General features: G+C 40.7%; 1 long non-coding RNA gene across 2 annotated transcripts in view; it reads right to left on the bottom strand.

Moving 5' to 3' along the window:
- The window catches only part of LOC127185568 (uncharacterized), a 59,720-nt gene extending 37,001 nt beyond the window's left edge, over positions 1–22,719 (bottom strand). The window contains exon 1 of one of the 2 annotated variants that reach the window (XR_007830186.1): positions 22,352–22,719. This is a non-coding gene — a long non-coding RNA (uncharacterized LOC127185568). The remainder of the gene's footprint in view (positions 1–22,351) is intronic. The other variant, XR_007830187.1, reaches the window with a different exon arrangement.
- Between the last annotated feature and the right edge of the window lie 444 nt (positions 22,720–23,163).

Below are 23,163 nucleotides of genomic sequence, written 5' to 3' on the forward strand. Positions count from 1 at the left end.
TCAGATAAATATTAAAAAGTGATTCATAGCATCTTAAAAATACTGAAAGTTCAATAATTCCATAGCAGCTCTTAAATGTGCTCATCATAATCGAATCACTGTGGCTTGACTGATCTACTGTAAGATTAAAATTTCACATCACGTTCTTCTTCCTTGAACTCATCTTTACATGAGATTTGTTCCACAAATAATTTCTATTGTTTTAAACTCTTACTAATCACCCAAAGTGAGTATTTATTTATAAATGGAATTTTTAAGAACTTCTCATCATAAATAAAATAATTGGAAATTTACAGGAAATTCAATTATTATGACTATAAGCAGTACACAACTGATTTAAGGGACAAAATTTACAGAATTTAGTAAGTAACAGTGTAAAGATTTTTCACTAAAAATATATTTCTATGTGATGGGCATCTTTCTAAATTATTTTAAGCTATCTTTTAAAATAATTGTTGCTAAAAGGCAGTTTAGCAAATCTATAGAGTGAGTCCCAGGACAGCCAGGGATACACAGAGAAACTGCTCGAAAAACCAAAAAGGAAAAAAAGAAAAAACTTTCAAAATCTCTTGAGTTGTGCGCTGAAATTTTATCATGACTCACCAATAAATATTTGTTGTTGTTGCTGCCAAGGACTGAACCCTTCACATTCACCACTGACTGAACTACACCCCAGCTCCAAATTTTTAATATTTTAGCAGCTAACAATTTATTTCTGAATAATGGACTTCAAATTTTCTTTTTGTTAAAAAGAAAAAAAAATTAATTAAAAGCAAGCCAAAGACTGGGACCACACACGCTTTTTAACAGTAACACCAACATTTGGAAATACCATTTTGAGGATTTTTTTTGTTTTTTTAATGTACATTGGTGTTTTGCCTGCATGTGTCTCTGTGACCCCAGAACTAGAATTACAGCCAGCTGGGAGCAGTCATGTGGGTTCTGGGAATTGAACTCTTTTAACTGCTAAGCCATCTCTCCAACCACTTTGAAAATTCTTAAGTTTTTATTTCATTTTTGGAAGTATAAAATTTACATATTATAAAAGTTCCCCTTTGATAACTGTAAGTATATGCACAAAAAGATCACTACTAATTCCAGAACATTTTTACCCCTATCAAAACAAAAAACTTTTATGTTCGCTGTTTTTCCTAACAATTAAACTTTATTATACAACCCAACTATCTTACACAAAAGGGAAAAAAGGTTAAAGGGAAACAAGAGTGAACCTTCGGTATTCGTTCCATGGGACAGGTCCCTACCTGTTCGCTGATCCTTTTCCCATCCACCTGCACTCAAACTCGGTCCAACAAACCTGCTGCCTCCTCCCGTCCTCTCTGTCTGTCTGTCTCTCACGTTCAAGGGCCAGTCTCTCCCTGCCATCCGAGGGTCGATTAGAAACACAATAATCCGGGTGGAGTCCCCCAGGTCCGCTTCCTGAATTCCAGGCCCAAAATGGCTCCACCCAGTCTATCTCAAGGTTAATCTCAAGGAGTATCCGTGATGTGTCCAAGGGCAAAGCCCACCAAGACTGCTTTCACCTGTGACAAAGTTTATAATCCTTCCACACTTTTAATCCCACTCAACTCCCCACTGTCAGCACCCCAGTAAGGTTATTTTTCCTTCTAATGATTTGCCTTTCCGAACATTTCTTATAAATGAACTCATATAAGATGTGGGGTTCTTTTGTGAATGGCTTATTCACTCTGCTCTTCTTTTTGGAGGTGGGGTGGAGGGTAGTCTAAGCTAGCCCTGAACTTGCTTTGAAACTGATTAAGACTTTTAACTTCTGATCCTCCTGTTTTCACCTCCCAAGTACTAGGATGTCTGGCATGTACTTCTAGAGCAGTTTTACCGGGGCTGGAGATAAACGCAGAGGCTCCTGCATACTAGTCCCTGCATGGATGTGTTCAAAGTTAGTCCATGTTATAGCATAAGTCGATATTTTTCATAGGTAATGTTTCGTTGCTCAGAGAAAGATGGAATTGTTTATTAGATAATGAATATTCAGGCTGTTTCTACTACTTAGCTGTTATGAGTGAAGTCATGGACTTCCATGAACAATTTTTGTTCTGTTTCATGACAAGCTTTCCAATGTAGCCCAGGCCTCAAAAATCAAACCCTATGGCTCATGTGTAGGTTTCTGTGTTAAAGTGTGTTTTGCATTCTCTTGGGTGCGTATCTAAAAATGAAACTGCTGGGTTACATGGCAATTCTATGTTTAACCTTTTTTCTTTATTTCTTCAAAGAATTAATTGCTGGCTGCACATCTTTAGTCCCAGCACTTGGGACCAGATGGATCTGAGTTCAAGACTAGCCTGTTATTCTATAGGGCAAGTTCCAGGATTGCTGGGGATACACAGAGAAGCCCTGTCTTGAAAACCCAAAACAGAAAGTAGAGGGAAGGAAAGATCAGAAAGAAAAAAACAAAGGAAGAAAGAATTTGCTACTGTTTCCAAGGCGGCTGGAACATCTTACATTCTTAAATCATTGTCCAAAGATTCCCATTTTTCCCACTCCTTACCAATACTTAACACCTTTCAATTATAGACATCCTAGAAGGCAAGAAGTAATTCTCATTCTGGTCTGCACATCTTTAATGAGTATATTTTTAAGACCTGACTGACCACTTGAATATCTTTTGGAGACTTAACAGTCTATTTTTAAAAGCTGGGTTGTTTTAAAGGGAGTTACTGGCCAGTGTTCTTTAGGCACTCTGGGTGTAAGTCCCTCACTAGATACATAATTTGCAAATAATTTTCCCATTCTGTGGTTTGTCTTTTCAGCCTCTTGATAGTGTAACTGTGGTGTACCAAGATCTAATTTTGATAACCCAACTTCTGTTTACTTTTCATTGTTGCTGATGTTATATCTAAGAAACCACTGCCTAATCCAAAACCACCAAGATTTCTACCTATGCTTTTCTTCTATGACTTTTTATGGCTTAGCTTTTAGGTCATTTTGAGTTCATTTTTCTGTATGGTATACAGTAGAGGTCTATATTTTTGTGTGACTTGATTTCCTATTGTCCCAACTTTGCCCTTGGTGTCTCCCCCGCCCCGCCCCCCCAACAGGGTTTCTGTGTAGCCCTGGCTGCCCTAAACTCACTTTGTAGACCAGGCTGGCCTCAAACCCAGAGAGATTCACCTGCCTCTGCCTCCTGGGAGCTGGAAGGAATCCTCTTTCCATCTCTTGGTATACTTTTGGGAATTCTACTAGCAGGACACTAGGGTCTACAGTCTCCCAATTCCAGCAACTCAGTGATATACTGATTATACTTTTTTCCCTTTTTTTTTTTTTTTTTTTTTTTTTGGTTTTTTGAGACAGGGTTTCTCTGTGTAGCCTTGGCCATCATGGACTCGCTTTGTAGACCAGGCTGGCCTCGAACTCACAGCGATCCACCTGCCTCTGCCTCCCGAGTGCTGGGATTAAAGGCATGCGCCACCACGCCCGGCTTACTTTTTTCCTTTTTAATACAGAGTGAGATGGGCAACCAGTGGGTACTTCTGGCTCTCTAGGTGCACTCAGAATGCACCCAGACTTCTGTTTGCCACTAACCCTTCACAACAGTGGATTTTTTTTCTGTAGAGATAAGCAGGAAACTGGAAGCTTTATCTTCCAGAGCTTTCTCACCACTCAAAGCATGCCTGGGATGGTAAACTGCCCAGAGGGCCAAAGATAAATAGACACATGTAGCAAATATAGCAACTGCTGAAAGACTCAGATTAGCTATTGCTGGTCTATAGAAAGCTTCTTATTCACCATATTTACATTCTAGTCACCTAATTAGCAGTTTCTATTCCGACAATCTTGACTTTTCTTAGGTAGACTGTATTGTATGCCTGGCAAAGCACACTGATAAATACTATACACTCTTGACTTCCCCCTAAAAGTGTGTGTGTGCGCGCACACACACACACACACACTTTTAAAGCAAAGATTTGTTTTTAAATTATGTATATATGTGTGTTTCAGTACCCATGGAGGCCAGAGGTGTCAAATCCCTCTGAAGCTGGAGTTACAGGTAGTTGTGTGTCTCCTAGCACGCAGGGGATAAATCTTGGATCCTCTGCAAGAGCAATAAATGCTATTAATCATTAAGCAATCTCTCTAGCCTTATACTTTTTTCTTTAGTTTCTAATATTCCAATAGCTAAAGCCTCTATTAATAACAACGGATTAAATATGCCCTTATTGCCAGACAATAGTGGTGATGCTTTTGATCCCAGCACGGCGGAGGCCACTTGGGTCTTGGGAGTTTAAAGCCAGCCTGGTCTACAGAGCTAGTTCCAGGACTGCCTCTTGACTTGAAAAACAGAGAGAGAGAGAGAGAGAGAGAGAGAGAGAGAGAGAGAGAGAGAGAGACACGAGAGAGAGATGAGAGAGAGACGAGAGAGAGAATATGAGAATCAGGGAGAGAGAGGGAGGGAGGGAGAGAGAACATGAGAATCTGAGAGAAAGAGAGAGAGAATCTGAGAGAGAGAGAGAGAGAGAGAGAGAGAATATGAGAATATGAGAATCTGAGAATGAGAGAGAGAGCACTTGGGGTTGGGATTCCCTCAGGAGGGCTAATACTCATACTCAATCTTATCTATTTTTTCTTGTCTTGAACTTGTCTTCCTTATTAATACAGTGTAAATGATACTATAGCTTTCTGGATGCAAAATTATTCTTCAATCCTTGGGCTAACTTTAGTCTACAGATTTAATATACCTGTTTTAATTGACATCCCCTCTCTCTTAGCTGCCTTTGTCTGATTTTGCTAGTCTAATTATAAGAAGCTTCTCTTTTCTTTTTTTCCTTACGTTTCTATAATGTAAAAATCATGATTTTTTAAAAAGTGTTATTTAAAAACAAAAAGTCTGCTATAAAAGTGCACCTAACAACCTTTTATACCTCTTCCTACCTACTGGGTACCTAAAGCTTTTCCAAGCTTTCTCATAAGCCAGTCTTGGCCCAAGGTCCAAGATCATCCTGGAATCCCAAGGGGTTAAAGCAGTGTACAACAGCACCACATGTCAGCACCACTGACAAGCTCCTTACACATAATCTCATGGGATATTGACTTAGGGCTGACGATACATGCGGGAAATCTAAATTTAATCCCCTAAAAGTGCTACTATTTTTAGAAAAAGTCTACATGACTCTTAGGAAATGACAGCACACTTAAGAATAAATTAAACATACATTCGAAGGTAAAGATGAATCCAACATAGTTAATGATATGAATATATTCTCAATGTATTTCAGACATGCTTTTCTTCTTAAAAAATTGTGCCTTGCTATTTCTGCAACAGAACTCATGAATAAAGAATGCACAGCTGCCCAGCAGATGTCCGGAGTATGTTCTTTGTGCTACAGGTTCTAGATTTTTCCAACCATCTGGTTTTACCTCTCTCAGTTCAGAGTCTACCTTCCCACATTTCATTCTACTTTAATCCATTTTTAATACACACACACACACACACACACACACACACACAGAGTCAGATTTGAAACAGTTTAACATGTTTTAAAACTTAAAAGACAGAGCTCACAAAGAACAAGAATGTATGGGAGGGCCGGTTGTGGTGACACAGGCAGGCAAGGTTTGCTGAAGGAGGTGGAGGCAGGAGCATACTGAGGGCAGGGACGGCTATTCATTTCAGTGGAGGCGCACGCCTTTAATCCCACCACTCTGGAGGCAGAGGCAGGTGGATCTCTGTAAATTCAAGGCCAGCCTGTTCTATAGAGTAAGGTCCAGGACAGCCAGGGGCTACACAGAGAAACCCTGTCTCAAAAAGCAAAACAAAAGAACGTAGGGGAGGACATAACTACATACAACCCACAGTCATATCCTCAAACTTTGTATTTAGACACTATCCCTTACTTTGAAGTTTAACATTAAGTTCAAGCATCCAGAACACCTTATTATTTACTCAAAATCTTAAGTTATGAGAGCAACATTAGGTAATGATTTCAAAAGTATCTGCATTAATATTTGCAGATGTTATTTTTTAGTAGTATGTATGAGAAAGTTTAGCTTTTTCCCAGGGCTTTCCTACATGTTTGCAATTATTCTGTTGGCATCACTTGCTTTGCAGGCTGCAGGCATGGCTCAGTATTTACAAGCTCTGGCTGCTCGAGGACTCAAGGTTCCCAGCACCCTCATGACATCTCACAACCATCTGTTAACTTCTGTCCCACAAGATCCAACACCACCTTCTAGCCTCTACAGGCAACAAGGCATACATGTGGTACACACGTATACATGCAAGCAAAACACACACACACACACTTTTTTTGTTTGGTTGGTTTTTGGTTTTTTGAGACAGGGTTTCTCTGTGTAGCCTTGGCTGTCTTGGACTTGCTTTGTGGACCAGGCTGGCCTCAAACTCACAGCAATCACCTGCCTTTACCTCCCAAGTGCTGGGATTAAAGGAAAAGTCAACTTTTTCAAAGACCTGTTTTGAGAAAATTTTTTCTAAAAGCATATACTGCTCTTAGAGGACCAGGATTCAGTTCTGAGCACCCAGGTCAGGTGGCTCACAAACACCTATTAACTCCAGCTCTGGGGGATATGACACCCTCTTCAGGCACCTGCACAAATGTGCACCTATCTGTACACAGACACAGACAGACAGACAGACAGACACACACACACACACACACACACACACTCATACTTTAAAATAAGGAGCACTAGAGAGAGGGCTCAATAGTTAAGATTACTTGCCTTACAGAGCATCCCAGATTGGATCCAAGTACAGTAGCTGACAAATTAGCTTACAACCATCCACAACTCTAGTTCCAGGGGATCTGATACCCTCTGTTGACCATGTAGGCTCCAGACATACATGCACTGCACATACATACATGCAGCCAAAACACTCATACATACAAAATAAAAATGTTTTTTAAAAACAATCAACCATTAAAAAGCATGGATTTTAGAGTGGTCATGGCAGCTCCTATCTGTAAAACCTGGAACTTGGAAGGCAAAGGTAGATTATGAGTTCAAGACTAGCTTCTGTTATGTGACACTTATTTAAAAAATGAATGCGCAAGAACCCTAAAATGAATCAGGAAAGGTCTAAATCCTAGCTTTACCATGTTGTAACTGTGTAGCTCTTGGATATCTAGCTAACCTCTGCACCTTCAGTTTCCTCACAAGGAAAAGGGAACTGGTAACAGCAACTGCATCATCGATACTTGTGAGCTTTAAAGATATTCGTATGTAGGATTCAAAATGATCTGACTCACATAAGAAAATGTTAAGCATTATTTAATATATTTCAATTTTATATTTCACTATTCTACATTTTCTAAAATCAAGTCCACAAACATTTACATAATGGTTGAAAAGTAGTCTTCATAAACTCCAAAAACGTCCTGTACCAAGTAAAAACATAGGACTGGCATATTAGTGGCACAGCACTTACCTATCATCACAAAAAAAGAAAAAGAAAAAAAAAAGGAGGATCCAATCTCAAACACTGCCAAAATTACATAATATTAAATTAGTACTTATTTAATGTTTCTAAGACTTGATATACAATTCCACATTTGACTTAATACCCTGTATAAAAGAACTATATGTATACCTTATGAAACTGAAACAAAATGAAAATACATTTCATGCTAAAACTACACAGAGAATCCGAACACTTTTAGAAACACCACTGCCAAGACCAAAAGACTGTGAATGACAGCATTATAGCTTCATACAGAGAAGAGACTGGAATCTGGAGTCAAGGGTCTTTAGTAGGACCCTAAGATGACAGCTACGTAATTTAACCAAGTTTGATATTAACTCAATCTTTTGCTCCGGTCCTCACCCAACCGTTCCTAGCCAAATCTCCCTTTCTATCTCCTCAAGATACACTGGAAGAGTTCTAGGTTTCCAGTGGCTTTTGGTTATTAATATCTAACCCAGCCCAATTTACTGAAGTTTTCTGTGTTTGTTTTTGCAGTGCTGGAGAAGAAATCCAGAGCCCTATGTGTGTTAGGCAAACACTATTTCAAGTGGTACCTCTGTTCCTTATATACTCTTTAAATTTGTAGTTTTTCATGTTACAATTAGCCCCAAGTTCAGGTCTGGCTATGGTCTGTGGGAGCTCATCTGGAAGAAGAATTTGGTCTGGCCTCACAAGGGAGAGTGAGGAGACCAATATTAAGCACTTAAGCCGTTAGCTGTCTGTAGTTGCTGCCTCTCCCCTGATTGGCCCTATCCGTACTGTATCACAGTTTTTCTTCTGGGAATCAAACAGAACTCTTTGATAGCTGAGAAAATGGGGGTCCCTTCCCACTGCCTGTTTCACCACATGCAGTACTTCCATGAACTGAGAACACAGGTCAATGGATTGTTAGCCTAGCATGTGTGAGGCTCTCAATTCAAGTCCCTGCACTTTTCAATAAATAATAAACAGAACCACTTCTACTCACCCTTCTTACTACTTTTGCTCCCTTCTCCAGCAGAGCTAAGGCTCATGAGAACGCTGGATTCATTCTGCAATATTCACCTGAACAGAAACTCAAAACAAGTATGTACTTGCTGATCTACTGCACCTCTCTGGCCATGCTGACCGTCCTCGCTCTCTAGACCTTGCTCAAACAGGCAGAGAAATGCCAGTCAGCTGTACAGTATCGCACAGGTAATGAGATGCCCAGTTCCATTTTTTACCAGTTTTCTTAACATCCCAAACAGGTATTCTTGGATCTCCTCACACTCAGCTTAAGGAAAGGATACTCACAGGCAGGAGAAATGAGCAAAAAACTACAGTGCTCCCCTCCTGAGTAACTGGTGTGCACCATTCCACCACTCTCAGCCTCTTAACCAACTGCACCGCGTCTTAAACCACAGAAAGCATGCTGGCTATTAGGTGACGGATTTTCTTCCAAGCATACAATCTCTGACTTCACCTTATACTTAACTGTGAGCCTACTCATCCACTCTGGGATTAAAGGTAAAGACTGATTCAGTTTACTTTTCTTTCAATTATAAAAAAATAATAATTGTATGTATATGAATGTTGGCCTGCATCTATGTCTGTATACCATGTGTATGCCTGGTGCTTGAAGAGGCGAGAGGAAGGTGTCAGATCTCCTGAAACTGGAATTACAGCCAATTTTAAGTCACCATGTGAGTGCTGGGAATCAAACCCAGGTTCTCTGAAAGAGCAACCAGGGAAATAAAAGGCCCTGAGCATTCTCTCCAGGCTTGTGACTCTGTTTACCTTTAACACTTGCTTGTTTGACCTTGGTGAGATACTTCACCTTCATTAACCTCAGAAACTCAATTTACAAACAGGAAAAGAAATAATCTCTTATGTCACTTGCCAGTACTAACAAAATATTAGCAACTGCAAAAACAAATGACTATCATCGATAATGTAAGCAAAAGCAGTTTCTACTTTTAAAAAAATTAGGGGTTTTTTGTTTTTTTGTTTGTTTGTTTTTTCTTTTTTCTTTTGGTTTTTTGAGACAGGGTTTGTCTGTATAGCCATGGCTGCCCTAGACTCACTTTGTAGAACAGGCCGGTCTCAAACTCAAAGCAATTTGCCTGCCTCTATCTCCTGAGTGCTGGGATCAAAGGCGTGCGCCACCATGCCTGGCCATAGATTTAATTTTTAAGTAGTCTACATATGCAACAATTCAGATTTACGTTTTTTGTTTGTTTGTTTGTTTGTTTGTTTTTAAAGACAAGGTCTCAACATGCAGCTCTGGCTGGCCTTAAACTTGGTTTTTTTGTTTGCTTTGTTTGTTTGTTTTAAGTTTTTATTTAAGTAATTTATTCAAATTACAGGCCTTGGACTTGTTGTATGTAACAACTGCCCTTGAATTTGTGATCCACCTGCTTCTGCTTCCCAAGTACTGGGATTAAGAAAGTATGTCACAACACCTGACCAGATTTGCTTTTTAAATTAAACTTTTTCATGGAAACATACTACTGTAGAAGCTCACATACATAGATACATGCATACGTACCTACATACATACATACAGATATATAAATGATTTTTAAACAGAGTTACTTATCAGATGACGGGGAGAGAATGCTCCAACTAGACATCAAGTGCTACCAAACAAAACTCTCAGGATCAGGGATGGGTTACAGTTTTCTGAATGGTTAGCTAAAAAGGGGCCCCTCCACAACTTGATAATAAGACCCTATTGCAGAAAACACTACATATGTCATCAAACATGAAGAAATAGAGCTAGTACTCAACCGGAAGCTTCACTCCTACTGAACAGTGCTCAAGGGTGCTCAATGGCACTACACATGCTACCTAAGGAGAAAAGTAACCATCAGTCTCACCCAGTTACAAACCCTACAAACTACAAAATCAGCCTGCCTCAAAATACACACACTGGTGCAAGAGTAGCTCAAATGTTACATGAGTAACCAACTACCTCTTGACTGGATTTAAGCCTAATCCATTTGATAGAATCTATACCTGACACTGCTAATGAGACCAAGAATCTTAGGACACAGGCCCCAGAGGAACCCCTACTATAATCATTTTACTAAATGATCATACCAATAAAAAGACTCCTATTGATGTTTTGCTATATCCATATAGATCAGTGCTGAACCCTCATCAGAGAAGCTGCTTCTTGCGCTAACACAGACTAACAACCAATGTGAAGAGAGTGAGAGACTTTGAAGCACTCAGGCCTAAATGGCTCTGTATTACACTCCTCCCCTCAAAGCTCAGGAATCTATGCAGACAAGCAGGCAGAATGATTTAAGAGCCAGGGAAAGTGGACTACTCCAAGGAAACTGCATTTTCCAGTAACAACAGGACTGATGCATATATGAACTCAGAGACTGACAGAAAGCACAAGACCTACACAAGTTCAAACCAAATAAAATTCTCAGCATGGAGAGAGAAGGCAAAGTGGGCACAGAATCTTATTCTTAACTAAGAAGCTATTTGCAATTTACAGTGGCCAGAAGAGGGAAAGTCAGTTTTCTTCAATGGCATGACACTGGGTATATTAATTATATACTCCAAGGCAGGCCTCATGATTAGGAATAGTTGCTCAACACAAAATGACTCCATTTTTGTTGTTTGTTTCCTTGCTTTGGGGTTTATGTGTGTGATTTTATTTTTAAGAGAAAGAATATGGAGTGGAATAGGTAGGGGAGAAGGATCTGGGATTTAGAGTAAGTAATATAACAAAAATACATTGTATGAAAAATCTTTAAAATAAGTAAAACTGACCCGGGCGTGGTGGCACATGCCTGTAATCCCAGCACTCTGCGAGGCAGTGAGGCCAGCCTGGTCACAAAGTAAGTCCAGGACACCCAAGGCTACACAGAGAAACCCTTCCTTGAAAAAAACAAAATAAATAAAACTTTAGGAGCTGAAAAGATGGCTCAGAGGTTAAGGGCACTGCTCCTCCAGAGGTCCTGAGTAACCATATGGTGGGTGACTCATAACCATCTATAATGTGATCTGATACCCTCTTCTGGCGTGCAGGTGTACATGCAGGCAGAGCACTGTATAAATAATAATAACCTTTTTTTTAAGGGAAAGGGGCTACAGAGATAGCTCAGAGGTTAAGAGCACTGTCCGCTCTTCCAGAGGTCTAGAGTTCAATTCCCAGCAACCACATGGTGGCTCACAACCACATGCATGCAGAATACTATATAAATAATAAATCTTTTAAAAAAAAAAAAAAAAAAAAAGGATGGCTTAGTAGCATTCGAGAGCAAGTGCTGCTCTTGCCAAGAACCTGAGTTCAATCCCTAGCACCCACATGAGGCAGCTTACAATTGCATGTAGCTCCAGCTACAGGGGGATCTGAGACCTCCACAGGCACCTGGATTCATGTGGCATACTCACACAAGTATACACACAATTAAAAATAATAAAAAATAATTTTATTTTAAAAATTCAAAAAATTTTATCCAAGTTATTTTCCTGATAAATATTCATCTTCACTAACATTTGTCAAGCTGCTATATAAAGGTAACGTAATTGTCCCAATCTTGCCCTCTGAGAACTGTTACTCTTCTCACTTAAAGAGTTTTAAATCTTGAGCTGAAGGTACTAGACCTAGTAAGCAAAGTATAGAGTGCACAGAACAATAAACATAAATGACTAAGCACAGGGGCGCAGAGGTTAAGAGCACCAGCTGCTTTTCAAAAAAAAAAAACAACCTAGATTCAATTCCCAGCATCTATCTGGCAAGTCACAATGGTCAGTAACTCTAGCTCCAAGGGATCTGACACTTTCTTCTGGACTTCAGGATCACCAGGCACACATTTAGTATACAGACATACATACAGGCAAAACACCCATATCCATAAAATAAAAATAAACAAACATATAAATAAGCCAACATTTGATTAATTTTAGTTTCTGAGGATCCAAATTAATGAAAAGTCACTGTAATCATTATCAAGATTAACTGATTTCTATTTTTTATTTGCATTTTGTTTTTAATTTCTGGTTCTTTTGAGATAAGGTTTCTCTGTGTAGCCCTCTCTGCCTGTGCTGAAACTCAATCTGTAGACCAGGCTGGCTTTGAACTCAGAGATACACCTGCCTCTGCCTCCCAAGTGCTGGGATTAAGGAAATCAGGTACGGTTTACTTGGTAGTACAAATCTTTAATCCCAGCACTCAGGAGGGAGAAGTGAGCATATCTCTGTGAGTTCAAGACCAGCCTGGTCCACATAGCAAGTTCCAGGCTTTAAAAAGGGTGGGTGGGGGCTGCTAGATAGATGGCTCAGTAAGAGCATTCACTGTTCTTCAGGGGACCAGAGTTCAATTTCCAACAGCCATATGCCAGGTCACAAGGCTCCATAACTCTGGTCCCAAGGGATGACACCCTCTTCTGGCCTCTGTGAGCAGTGCATACACATGGTGCAGATGTACACGTGTGTACACACACACACACACATACACACACACACACACACAAATAAAATCTAAAAGAAATTTAACATAAATGACTCAATGAAGTGGCTATAGAACTGGGACAAGCCGGGCATGGTGGCGCACGCCTTTAATCCCAGCAGAGGCAGGCGGATCGCTGTGAGTTCGAAGCCAGCCTGGTCTACAAAGCGAGTCCAGGACAGCCAGGGCTACACAGAGAAACCCTGCCTCGAAACCGTCCCCCCCCCCCAAAAAAAGAACTGGGACAAACCATTTACTCTTTCAGTCAAATTGATAAGGAAAATAAACATAAGAAGAACAGAGACTTAACACAATTAGAGCTGAGTCATTATGCCACTCCATTTAAAACACAGCATTACAGCCACAGACTTCATGCAAATTTGGGAGAAGTGTGTGGAGAAGTGCATCTAGTAGAAGACTCAACCTCACTTAATAAATCTTTAGTTTTCGAAAACAGGCTTTAGAAAACTCAGTTTAAAGCAATTTTACCCATGCTTAAATTATTTTTATTTATTTTAAAGTATTTTTTGAGAAACTTCACTTTGCTCACATGCTGGGACTCAGGGTGAGTCTAGCCATAACTGAAGAGGGAAAGGTTTTTCCTCTACTTTCTTTAGGCTCAGCAAGTAGAGGTTAAGCATTAAACTCACACACACCACTGTCATTAGAACTTGGAGCGATAGATACATCTTACCAAGGTAACCCAAGTGACAGGAAGAGCATAAAGACAAGTTACTCCTAGGAACAGTAAGTGGTGATTCAATATGTTTGCTCACGTGTGGTGACAAATTCTCTCTCCGACGACCCACTCTTCCCCGGTTTCAAAATTCCAAAAGGAAGAGCTTTCTGACAACTCAGGTCCCCAGAGGAGCTTCAAGAGCTTAGCACAAGCGAATTTTTTTGGTAAGCTCTGCTTGAGGCAGGTAAGGAGGTCAGGATAAAATTCCACTTGCAAATATCTTTAGGTCAAAATAATTTTTATGACACGGAAGCATATTTTAGGGCCTACTGCCATTAACAGACACAAATATATGTGTACTTTCTTTACACAAGTTATTTCATTTATACTGTTAGCTATACAAAATATTTTAGGACAAAACTGATCCACCAAGAAGCTTATGACAAATTCTGAGCATAAGTTAACTCTCAGAACAGCAAAGGGATTTTGTACCAGGAGCAATTTTTTCAGATAGCAGATTAGAAAGTAAAACACTGATACTTGCTGTGGGGAAGAATACACACACACACACACACACACACACACACATACACACACGCAGCTGGGATGTAAATTCTGCAGATCTGACAGGGCAAGTAGGTACTTTATAGAAAGTTTGCACAGCTTCTCTTAGAGTAGAGACATTTGTAAGAACTTATCCTACAAAATAGTCTCACAGAATAAGACAACACTATTTATAATATAAGAGAAAAAACTGGAAACAAATTTTACCATTATCAATACTGGATTGGTAAACCGGGCACAATGGTGAACACCTGCCTGTAATCATATTGCTCAGCACACAGAGACTGGAGGATAGCAACTTATTGGAGGTCAAATACAAGCCCAGGCACTAGTATATAGCAAGGCCATCCCAAAAGCAAGTAAAATGCAAGTATATCCACAAAATGGAATACCAATTATTATAAAAGAATAGAAATCAAAATATATTGACATAAAATAAGTACCCACACACAGTCAATGGAGACAGAAGGTTAAAAAAAAATGGCCCATTGTTGGATAGAGAAAGAAAATAACAGAAAAAAATGAAGACAATGCCTGCATCAGCACTAATGAGAGGTGAGGAAAGATTAGAGAACAGTCTCATTATGTTACCCTACTTAATCCTTTTTTTTTTTAAACCCTACTTAATTTTGAGCAAAGACCTGTAACCTCTGCTAACAGGAGGTGGGGGGGGGTGTAGCTTTAAAAAAAAAAAAAAAGAGCCAAGTGCAATAGCATATACCTGTAATCTCAGCATTCAGGAAGCTGAGGCAAGAGGCCACCAAAAAACCCCACTAAATAATAATTTCTTTAGTCCAATGTATCCAAAATAGTATTTCAATATGGGCTCATTTTGAAAGCACAAGGAACTTCATATTTTTTTGCGCTATTAAAATAGCTGGTATGTAATTTAATTTGCACTTTATAATTCAGACAAGGCACATATCAAATGTCTAACAGCCACATGTAGTAGGGGGTACTGCAGTAGTCAATACAGAATCCGAAGATTTGGAGCTCAAATCTAGAAATATGTATTTAGGTGACTTAGGCTAACAACGAAGTAGTAGGACGCGAACACGGAAGGAAAGCAGAGTGGGCCAGAGAAAGGTAGTCTCAGATGTGTTAGCTTGCAAGCTAATGAGAAACCAGAGAAAAATACTTAAATGAGCACATATGATGAGTAAAAATATTTCAGTAATAGGTAAGTGCTCTTTTTCTTTACCAAGATAACACCACGGGTCACAAGCATACAAACACTGCAAAGGTTAAAAGAGTGGTTTTTCTAGCAAGTCAGAAACCCAGCAATGCCATCAATAATATGACCTGCAATATCAGCATCTAACTGCTCTGCACTTAAGTCATGGATATTTTTTCTTCCTTTATTTTTTCTGTTGTTGCTACTACATTTATTTACTAGAGGGGATATGAGGGAACTTGTAGGAGTAAGCTCCCTCTAGCATAGACCTCAGGTTCTCAATAAGATGAGCCCTCTCCTCTCTTTCTCAGCAGTAAAAAAATGTTCTCAAAGTTCACATGCTCTCTTTCACTTTCAAGACAAGAAACCAACAGATTTCAGTAGGTTGGTGTGCTGTCATAGACTGCAGAGCTACTGTGCAGGAAAAACAGTACTAGGCATTTCCCATTAAACTGGAAACTCAAAGTCACCACTCTTACTGTTTTTTGGGGTAGTTTTTATAGTTCCTAAATTATCCATACTAGATATATTGCTCTCAAATTTTTTAAAAAGCAAGCAAAAATGTTTGCTTTTAAAACTGTTGAACACTTCACAAACACCCTCCCTCTCACTCTACATGCCACAGTCTACACCCTTGTGTTCTAGACAAACCAGGTTTCCTCGTCATGCACTATGTAAGACCCCTAACCGTTCTCCTGTGCAGATCTTAAACCTAACTACTGGCAGCCTTTTCTACTCAGGGGCTAAGTTGCTATTGCTTGAGATCTTTGCTGAATATACCAGGAAGTCTGGGAAGAACCATGAAATTGCTCCAAAGTTATTTTGTGTTTTTCTTCAGATTCTAAAAGAACTATCTTTATAAGGCTAAGAACGAACATAGATTTAGCCTTATTGATCCAGAGCCATCTTTGTGAAAACTACCATCTGCCAATCCTATGTGGTTCTAGAAAGACCACTACTGGTGGTGTTTAAAAGCTCTCAGTGCTCAAGTGGGCATGTCAGGAAGGGCCAGACACCAATGATGCTCCATCCTTTGCGTACATGCATAAGCATCTCTGGGGGAGACAGATTTACGCAACTAGGAAAGGTCTCCTTTCTCCTCCTGAATCCACAGCAGTCAGGTCCAGGTAAGCCTGGAGTTAGTTACCAGGGCCCTCTTCTACCAGATAAATGCACTGGCCAAAAAATGAACCCCAAAATGTGAGGAACAGAGAAGACAGAACCCCAATTGCATCAACAGATCCTGTCACACTACTAGTTGAGGTGTGGTTTTTCTTCCCTTAAAGTTAATATACATTGGGCTAGTCAAACTGCAAGCAAGTCACCTCTGAGAACCACCCAATCAATCCTGCTGTCAAAATATACAATCTATATGATAATCACTCCAGATTGTCTTCCTCTAGCCCAAACCTCTGAGAAATTCCATATCCATATAGAAAATTGTAAAAAACGCCTTTAAAAAAAAATATCTCTGGTGCCAGAGACTGACCCAGGATTTCCCAACTACACAAGTATGCACTGTACCACTGACTGCAGCCTCAGCCCTGAACCCTTGTGGTTGTTTAAGGGCTGTTTTAACCTCTTTAAGATAAAAAATTCACTAACTGGGGCTGGTGAGATGGTCCAGGGGGTAAAGGCACTTGCCACCAAGCCTGTCCAATGACGTTCAATACCCAGATCCCACATGGCAGAGAGAACTCACTCCCACAAGGTGCCCCTAGAACCTCCACACATGTACCCACACACACACACAACCAACGAACTCAAAAAATACAGTATTTTTTTTCCACAGACCAGCCCTCCTTCCACATTTTTTCATCTCAGTCATCAACTAGAATCACTCTGCTTCCCCAGTTAGAAACCTAGGTGTCAGTGTTAAGCAAATCCCATCCTTTCTCATCTGTACCTAGTTACCCAAGTCTTGCCATAATTCTCTTCCACTGGCCAGGTCATTAAAGCCTCCTTCCAAGTTCCAGGGTTTTCAGGTCTTCCTTTCCTCAAACTAATTGTTCAGTGAGTCTCCCGAAGGCAAAGCAAAGCTTCTTCTCCCTGCACCGGGCACCCTGCCTCCTCAGCTCACCATACTACAGCCAGAGGAGGAGCTAAGCACCACTGCTTACACGCAGGGCGTGGTGGCGCACGCCTTTAAAACCAGCACTTGGGAAGCAGAGGCAGGCGGATCACTGTGAGTTTGAGGCCAGCCTGGTCTACAGAGTGAGTCTGGGACAGCCAAGGCTACACAGAAAGACCCTGCCTCAAAACTGCCCGCCCCCAAAAAGTAAAGAAAACGAGGTTCATGAGCTGTATAAAAGGAAGAGCAACAAGGCCCACAACATCAGAGAAAGTAAGACACTCAAAAATAATTTCAGTGAGTATCCAATTTATATTCATTTGTTCTATACGTAACGGCCCAGATGAACCTGATTCAGGGATCCACTAAGCCCAAGCTGAGATGAAGTCCACTGGCTATCAATTTCCTTAAGCCCCTCGCTAGTGCTCTTAAGTTAAAAAGTAAAATGTAAATAAATAAATAAAGATCTGTTCGCATATTGCGAGGTGGAGGGCTGAGAGCTTAAAAGAGTGTATTGCAATGTAACTCAGAATGACCTCAAACTCCCAATTCTCCTACCTGAGCCTCCAGATTGTTGTGAGCAGGCAGAGGCCCAATTATTTATTTATATATATACGTGTATATATGTGCATGCATTTTTTTCTTTTTTCAGTTTTTCCAAGAATGGGTTTTCTGTGTAACCTTGGCTGTCCTGTACTCCTTTGTAGACCAGGCTGGCCTTGAACTCCCAGAGATCAGCGTGCCCCAGCCTTCTGGAGTGCACCACAAAGCCCGGCCGACCATTTAATTTTTAAAAATCTCCAAAGAGATTCTTACGTTTACTTATTTTGTATTGGTTTTGGATTTTTAACAGGATGGTGTAGCCCAGGCTGGTCTTGAATTCCTGATCCCCCTCTGCCTCATCTCCCAAATGCTGGGCTTCTAAGTGTGCACCATTACACCTGGCTTAAAGTTTACTTTGCAAAACTAAGTACAAGCTAGGTATGACAGCAGGCAGCTGGATTCCCAGGAGCTTGGGTCCAGCCTGGGCAGTACAAGACCCTGTCCCTTAACGACAACAGAATAACATACAGTAGACACTCCTTTACCATGGAATTCCACCAACGACAGACTCAACAGGAAAAGAAAGAAATATAGTAGAAACTACAGAGGTGGTGGGAACTACATGAAAACCAAATAAACTCAAAATATTGTATTTATTTGGTCATGACATGGAATACAAACCTAGCACTGGTAAGAGTCAAGAAATTGTGGGCCCCAGAGGAGAACTTACTACCAATATTTGCAAAGCAGACATAGTACTAAACTTAGTGATTTATTGCTATACCAGAGATCAGTGCCATCTCTCAATCATCAGAGAGGCTTCTTGCAATAGAGAGCAATTAACACAGAGTCCCTCACCTGGCAAATGTGCAGAGAAAAGACTGGAGTGCTAAACACTAAATGGAACCAACATATCACACCCCTCAGGAAAAGGTAAGCGGGATGAACAGGAAGACTGTAAGAGCCAAGGGTTGTGGACACTTCAAGGACACAGCAGAGCATTGCACATAGAAACTCACAGTGGCTGTGACAGCACACACAAGACCTGAACAAATTCAAAATCCCAGCATGGAAGTAGTGGAGTAGGCATGAAATCCTAACAGTAGCTGAGGAGCTATTGACTTTTTTTTTTTTTTTTAATAATGTTTTTTTGAGACAGGGTATCTCTGTGTAGCCTTAGCTCCCCTGGAACTCACTCTGTAGACCAGGCTGGACTTGAGCTCATAGAGATCTGCCTGCCTCTGCCTCCCTGCTGGAATTCAATGCATGCACCACTACCCAGTTTACTATTGGGATTTGACAGCTGCTGGGAGAGGGAGTCAGTTTTCTTTAAAGGTGTAGTCCCTGGGAGGCTGACCATACTTCAGAGCAGGCCTGATTCCCAAGGGTAGCTGAGCAACACAAACTAAACGATGAGTTATTTCTTAAAAAATGTCTAGGCAGCTGGGTGGTATTGGAGCACACCTTTAATCCGAGCACTTGGAAGACAGAGACAGAGAGATCTCTGTGAGTTTGAAGCCAGTATGGTCTACTAAGTGAGCACACAGAGAAACTCTGTCTCAAAAAACCAAAAAAAAAAAAAAAAAGCTTAGCTGGGCAGTGGTGGCACACATCTTTAGTCCCAGCATTCCAGAGACAAAGGCATCTCTGAGTTTAAGGCTACACTGGTCTACAGGGCAAGTTCAAGGACAGCCAGAACTACATAGAGAAACCCTGTCTCAAACAAAACAAACAAAAATTTTTCAAAAAAAGAAAAAGTTGGGTGGATAGGGAAATGAAGGTGGAGGATGGAGCTCAGAGTTTGGGGGGATGAATATAATCAAATACACTGTATGAAATTCCTGAATTAATAAAGATATTTTTAATTCAAAAAATATTTCTTAAACTCAAGAAATAAATTCCTGGAGAAAGAATATGAAGCCCAGGGCAAAGTGATGGCTCAGCAGATTAGAGCTCTTGCTGCTCTTGTATAGGACCCAAGTTTGCCTCCCAGGACCGACTTTGAGTGGCTCACAATTGCCTCTAACTCCAGCTCCTAGGAACCCAACACCCTTCTCTGGCCTCCCTGAACACCCACATTCACCAGCACATATGTACCCACATGGAGACATGCACACACACAACTAAAAATAAATATCTAAAACTATGACGCTCTAAGATTCACACAAGAAATAGAAATTTTACACAAACCAAGTTATTAAATAAATTGCAAGTATTTTCCAGAAGAAGAAGAAAAAAGATCTAGGTCCAGGGCTGGAGAGATGGCTCAGAGGTTAAGAGCACTGGCTGCTCTGCCAAAAGTCCTGAGTTCAATTCCCAGCAACCACATGGTGGCTCACAACCATCTATAATGAGATCTGATGCCTTCTTCCCGTGTGTAGGTGTTACATGCAGGCAGAACACTGTATACATAATAAAGCTTGTGGGGTTTAAAAAAAAGAAAAAGAAAAGAAAGAAAGATCTAGGTCCAAATGTTCTTATAAAAATACGCCAGCCATCCAAGGACAATAACCCATCCAAACTGAAAAGGCAGCAAGAAGGAAAGCTACCCTATTATTCTATAGCCATTATAATCCCAACACCAACACAAACTAACACTTGTATCAGAGTTGGATACAAAGGAATACAGAGAAGAATCACAGTATCAGGAAAGAAAGGTATCTGTAGATGTTTGCTACAGAGTAGATAGGAAGAAGTGGGGAAAGATCTGGGCTCACTCCCTTAGCAGGCACTGGTAGTATCATAAGCCAACCACCAGGAAAGAGCAGGTCTGAACTAGATAACCAGATACAGTTTTTTACATACAGCAACCCGAAGGCCTCAGACTCAGAAGGAAGCCAGGATTTGAGAAATAACCAGACAGGAAAATCTGAACAAGAATCCACAAGAGGACCAATCAGAAGGCTCAGCAGGTAAAGGTCCTGCCAACAACCAAGCCTGAGGACTGGAACTAGAACCCAGGACCACATGGTAAGGAAAGACGCTGGCAAGCTGCCCTCTGACCTCCATGAGGTGCTACGGCAACACACACAGAGAAAGGAATGTAATAATTCAAGGGACTTAGAAACTTTTTTTTAAGTGATGTGAAAAGTGAAACCTGGAAAATACTTAGAATAACTAAGAGAAAGGAGGAAGAACAGAGGCCAAAAAAAAAAAAAAAAAAGCATTAAAGCCACCACTCACAGAAGCCCCTTTCACCTAATTCTTTCTTCTCCCTTCACAATTTTGTCAGAACACAAAGTAACATTTTTCGGGAGCTCTTCCTAGATTTTCTCAGCAGCACAGCATCAGGTCAGGTCTCCATTTTAAGCTTTTATAATACCCTACACTTTAATTATCATCACAATTACACTTAATTATACAGAACTCATTCTTCCACATGTCTCCCCCACTAAACTTTAAGCTCCCTGAGTATAGGGACAATATGTGCAGTAGCCCCCACCCTTAGTGTCAGAACACAGTAGCTATTCTTCCAATGAAACAAACGTGCAGATGAGGAAACAACAAGGATATAAAAGATGGAAAATCCCGCCGGGGATGTAGCGGAGTTGTGGAGGGCATCCCCAGCAAAAACGTCAGGCCTCAGAACACTGTTTAGATCTGAACAGGCTACAGTTCTTTGTGAATGTGAAATCCTGTCGATAAGGAGGAGTTCAGTCAATGGATGGTCACTAGAGTCCAGAGAAGAAAATACGTCTTCTCCTGGCAGTCTCTACAGGAGGGATTATGGCTAGCTGTATTTTAATTTTACTTCAAATTTTGCAATTTCCCGTTAGTGACTATGTATTACTTTTATAAGAAAAAAAATCCAAAATGTTAAATGTTTTGAAAAGAAAATATAAGGCAGCTTGAGAGAATAGCAAAACTATAGAAAAGTTTTTGTAAATTGAAGGATCCTAAAAGTACATGTATACTTAAAAAAAAAAAAAAACCAAAGCCCCAGCCTGGTCTACCATGGTCAGTTCAAGGCCAGCCTGAGCTATATATTGAAACTGAGCTCTATGTCAAAATAACAACGAAAACCGAAACAAGACAGCAGAGGGAATAATTCATGCTCCAATCCATAAGAAAGAGAGATGAATCGAAGTAAAGCAGATGGGGTCCTCGAGAAGGAAAGCAGCTGGGGAGAAGGAGTCCAAAGCAAAGAGCACCCAGCGACTGCTTCACTCTCAAGGGGTGGAGAGAAGTGAAGACAGTTAAAAAGGTTTGAAAAGGGGTCCACCGAGCAGGGGTGGGGGTAGGGGGCGGGAGGAAAAAAACAATGGAATATAAGTTCAATTAAAAACGCACCCCAAATTTAAGCTTGCTCTCCATAAACTGTGAGTTCCTACAGAAGTAAGTGTTCACATTTTAGTTTTGGCCTTAAAAAGCTAACATAATTTTGGTACAACGTCTTTTAGTTCAACTGAGAATAACGCTAAGCATTAAGTTACCTTTTATTTTATCTCGAAGTTTAATTCCCCTCACGAGCCAACACAAGTTGTTTACAACTCAAGCAACAACTCATGCATAACTAGAAAACGCTTCTAAGTCTTTGCACAATTTGCTCTGTAAGGAGGCCCCATACTCTTGAAAACGACGTCCCTGGGTCCAATCCCAGCTCACTTATCTAAGTTATTTAACCTCTCTGTCTCGGTTTCCTCCTCTAAAACGACAAAGAATACAATAACCAGGGTTATCTTAAGAAGTAAATGACCTGACACGGGTGCTAAGTTCGCATCGTGTACTCAGAATAGTTTGTAGACTGTTTAAAAAAGAAAGCCTGCAATCCTTTAACCAAACGAAAACGATCCACACCACGACGGAGTCAAAACGCCAGGCGTCTTATTTTCCTTCCCTGACGCTTTTCTTTTTTTCTTTCTCTTTTTTTTTTTTTTTTTTTTTTTTTCTTCTTTTTCCTTTTTTCTTTTTCTTTGCCAAATCTTTCCGCTAGGAGTCTGGAAGGGGAGGGGGGATGTACACGCAATCCAGCACAAAGTTTTCCGAAATCGAAGTGCAGAATCACAACAGACATGGCAGCGGAGGCCGGGCAGAACAACAGGTGAACCAACTCGCAGGGACCGAGGGGGAAACCCGGCGCCTTCCCGCAGCCAAGTTGGAGGGCGGGCGGAGCAGTTGGCCGGCCTCCATCCCCGCACTGAACAGGCTTCGTTCTCTCTTTTTCTAGCTCAGACCCGAGACCCTGCCGGGGTATCAGGCGCGCAACTCCGGAGCGGGAGCCGAGGGCCCTTTCCCATTTAAGGAT

The sequence above is a fragment of the Acomys russatus genome, chromosome 3 (assembly GCF_903995435.1).
Source record: "Acomys russatus chromosome 3, mAcoRus1.1, whole genome shotgun sequence".
Taxonomy (NCBI): Eukaryota; Metazoa; Chordata; class Mammalia; order Rodentia; family Muridae; genus Acomys; species Acomys russatus.